The sequence below is a fragment of the Sinocyclocheilus anshuiensis genome, unplaced genomic scaffold (genome assembly GCF_001515605.1).
Source record: "Sinocyclocheilus anshuiensis isolate Anshui unplaced genomic scaffold, SAMN03320099.WGS_v1.1 scaffold774, whole genome shotgun sequence".
NCBI classification, from domain to species: domain Eukaryota; kingdom Metazoa; phylum Chordata; class Actinopteri; order Cypriniformes; family Cyprinidae; genus Sinocyclocheilus; species Sinocyclocheilus anshuiensis.
The window spans coordinates 130,831-134,624 of NW_015542393.1; the positions used below are offsets into that span (position 1 = coordinate 130,831).

Here is a 3,794-nt window from a genome sequence, read left to right on the forward strand (position 1 = left end):
TATACATATACACACACACAGTTAATTAATCATACAGGAAATAAAAGGTCAGCTTTGATCACAGGTAATATTGACTATTCAAACTTTATAGTCTAGCTGTGATTAACAAGGTTTATTTGATTTAAATGTATGATTCTGAAAATAACAAGACTGTTACAATTGTTCTCATTTCATAATCCTGAAACTTCATGCTACTTAAGATATATGTGAGGTGATATGAATTTCAAAAAAAAGTTCTGATCCATATCTTAGATTTCTAAATAGTTCACTTTGAAGACTACACTAAATCTATGACCACATTAAGGGGAAAAAATTAAATGCATCTTTAGCTAAATTTACATGACACACATTCAAAATGGTGATCTGAAAGTGCCACAAAAAAAAAAATCATCACATTTCAAGTGATGAGGCACAAAGAGTCTCTCTCCCTCTCTTTCTTTCTCACCCGAAACTCACTCATTTTCGGCCCACACATGAAAACCACAGAGTCTGGTTTCATTGCCCCCAGAGCTCCAAACCGGAGACGCTTTGGACCCTGCAAAGCGCATTAAGTCTGTCACCATGCCAGCTTTAGTCAAACCGCAAAATTAAAGAGAGAGTCATATGTCCCGATACTCTTACATCCGAGATGAGATGGAACTCTAAGAGGCAATCTTTGTGCCAGTTTGTAAGGGTGGACCAAATGCAAGAAAAGTGCCGATTGAAAGCAGCAGTGAAAGTGATTTGGTCCATGTTACTGGCAGTGTGGCTAATATGACACTCATTTAGCTAATAGCAAGTCCCTATCACAAATGGCGTTATTATGTCAGCCTGTTTCTCTGTCCCTTGCCATGCAGAGCCGCAAACTGATATACGTGGCGATCTCCAGGCAATATGGTGCCGCATGTTGGCCGTCAAATCCCCCTCTGTGTATGATTATTCACCAACCTCGAACAGGTGCAGCCACGCTCTGGCAAATATCAAGTGAGAAAGAGAGACTCACGTTCCGCTGCCCTACCCCACAGCCCCTCCCTCGCTTTGCAGGCAGCCTGTCCAATGTAATAGAATCTGCTGACGGCAAATTGCTCACCTGCACATTTGTAGGGAAAAAGCACAGTTTCAAAATGTCCCCCATATGGCACAGACAGGTGTCGGTAAGTGGTCGACACTTGCACGAATGTTGGTGCAGATGCCACGGAGAAAAGTTTCTCTGGTTGAAGTTGGAGGGAAAACGTTCAGAACAATTTGATGTTTTTATGACTATGCGCATTTAAAATGAATAAAAATAATAATAAATATTCTGCTACACACTTTCTGCATAGATAAAAAGCCACAGAACATTTCTGCCATTACTAACAAGGGTAAAAAGATGATAGATAAGTTCATATCGCCCTTTTGTGACAACTTGCCCCAGTAGTGGGGTTGTCACACTTTATGGGGTAAGTTGTCAGAATTGGAACTTGCAATTAACCAGCCTTCTTTTCAGCCAAATTTAAAATAATCATAAAATGTAAACCGCAAAATGTAAAGCTAACTTTATCCTTTACATTTTTGTAAAAAATGTAAACCATTGCTTTTGGCGAAGAAATATTGTAATATTAGGCTACACTACACGTTATTTGACAACTTCATTAACAGACCAAAGTCATTCAAGTTCATTAACAGATGTTTGAAACCAAAGATAAGTATACGTGCATTTGGACATCTGCCTCAAAAGTCCAAATTTAACAGTATTAGTTACTGAGTAACGACTGCAATTTGCCCTAATCTTAACTATTTGAAAGAAAGCAATCTAAAAAAAAAACCCGACGAAAATGGGGGTATGCAATGACATGACACAACACAAACACAAAGCAACGCCAAACTAGCTGTTCTCTCCGTTTGCATTCTCGCAATTCACTGCAGATCGTAAATGTAAGAACACATACCTGTCCGTGACGCTTAATTTGAGGGATTTGTTTGTAATCCGATTCTAAATTTACATAATCAGTGTCCGCTCGTCCATATTTGATAATTAATATACATGAGAATGGCTACTTCAGTCCAATGAGTTTTCGGTGTGGGCAGGGCCACTGGTTAAACGCGCTACGCTAAAGCAAAACGCTGCAGGTGAAAGCGAAAGCATCCTTTGTCGCTTCATCGCGTTTTCAATTTGCTCTTTCTACACCATTTTGAATTTAATTACTTTTTAATTACTTTTTGGATTTCATAAAATCACTTATTTAAATGGTTGAAATCAATGATGCAATACATTTTTTATTTTTTTTTTACATTGTGGTAGGCCTATTGAGGTTTGATGCTGTAATTAATACAGAATACACTAGGCACTGTTGCCAAATACTTTCGATGGAACGTAGCTAAATCCTGCTCGCCAAATGTTGCTAGATGACGTCATACTTGCAAGTCTTGGAAGTCGCAAACAACTTTATTTATTTATTTATTTATACAATACATAATTATATAAATTCACAAAAAGTTGCCATCAAATTTTACTTCACCGATTAAAAGTTAGACACGTTCTGTAGATTCTAAAACCAGGACGTTCAGTCCTACTTTTGAGGATCTACAATTTCTGTCGACTTTAGTTTCAACTCTAATCAAACACACCTGAACCGACTAATCAAGATCTTATAGCTCACTTGAAAATTACAGGCAGGTGTTCCAGATCAGAGATGTAACTGAACTCTGCAGAATGGTAGATTTCCAGGAGCATGATTGAGCAGTCCTGGTCCGGAGCATATCATGAGTTATATAGCCCACACTGTTTTTTTAATGATCAGTCCATTCTCGGCAATCTTCCTTAAACTGAACTGTCCACTTGATTGACTCTAGTGCCGTTTTACATTAATTTCCATAGCAATTAAGGTAGTGAGTGCAAACAGTGCTTGGCCATAAGCTTTTGCAGTCTAAATAAATAAAAACATCAGCCATTTGATGGTAGGATGGACTGACTTGGAGATAACTCTCTCAGGAAGCACATCAAGGGAATGTATACATTTCCCGCATCTTCACTGTCGATGATGCACTGCTACACTCCGAATTACATACTCCTCCATCCAACCTTAATTAGCTGTGCTTTGCACTGAACCCCAATCAATCAGTCATGTTTTATTAAAGTTTGGCAGGGTTTGGAACAGGCCTCATCATGGAAACGATAATCAAACTGCACAGAGACAACCAAACTTCCAATAAAAGTGTTTGATGGACACTGATGTGAGTCAAACCCTCATTTTTGGGTAAATATATATCAATGAATAAAAACTGCTAATGTGCCTATGTGAATTTGCAGTCTGCAGTTTGACCATTCATATATTTTAACACTGGTGACAGGGTGGAAAATGACTATTTTGATGCTTTTAATTGCATTTAATTGGCTTATGTAAACAGACTCAAATTACTCATTTGAAGGTGTGACCACTCATAATGCAGACTTCCCTTCAAAAACCTTACAGCAAACACCTAGCACTCCTGAATGACAAATGCATCAGACTAAAATAGAAAACAGATGTATATATATATATATATATATATATATATATATTGCTCAATGCCCATTTTGCTAGCCTGATGAGAGGCATTTCCCCAGGGTGCCTCTCACATTTCTGTAATAAATCCCAGATCTCAGCTGCTGCCAAAAATGTCCTGGTAATCTGCATATTGTTACTGTCACACTACTGCACAGCCATATCCCTGCTTCATTATTTCACTTAGCCAAATCTCCCCCCACCAGTCAGTGCCAAAGGTATACGGACATTTTAATGAATTGTCAGCAGCTAATATTCGTAAGATATTGAGCTTGCAGATCGCTCGTACAA

The 3,794-nt window shown here is 38.2% G+C and overlaps 1 long non-coding RNA gene across 2 annotated transcripts in view; it reads right to left on the reverse strand.

Annotated features, from left to right (window-relative positions):
• The window catches only part of LOC107692815 (uncharacterized), a 62,299-nt gene extending 60,249 nt beyond the window's left edge, over nt 1–2,050 (reverse strand). Inside the window, exon 1 of one of the 2 annotated variants that reach the window (XR_001634676.1) lies at nt 1,908–2,050. This is a non-coding gene — a long non-coding RNA (uncharacterized LOC107692815). The remainder of the gene's footprint in view (nt 1–1,907) is intronic. The other variant, XR_001634675.1, reaches the window with a different exon arrangement.
• Between the last annotated feature and the right edge of the window lie 1,744 nt (nt 2,051–3,794).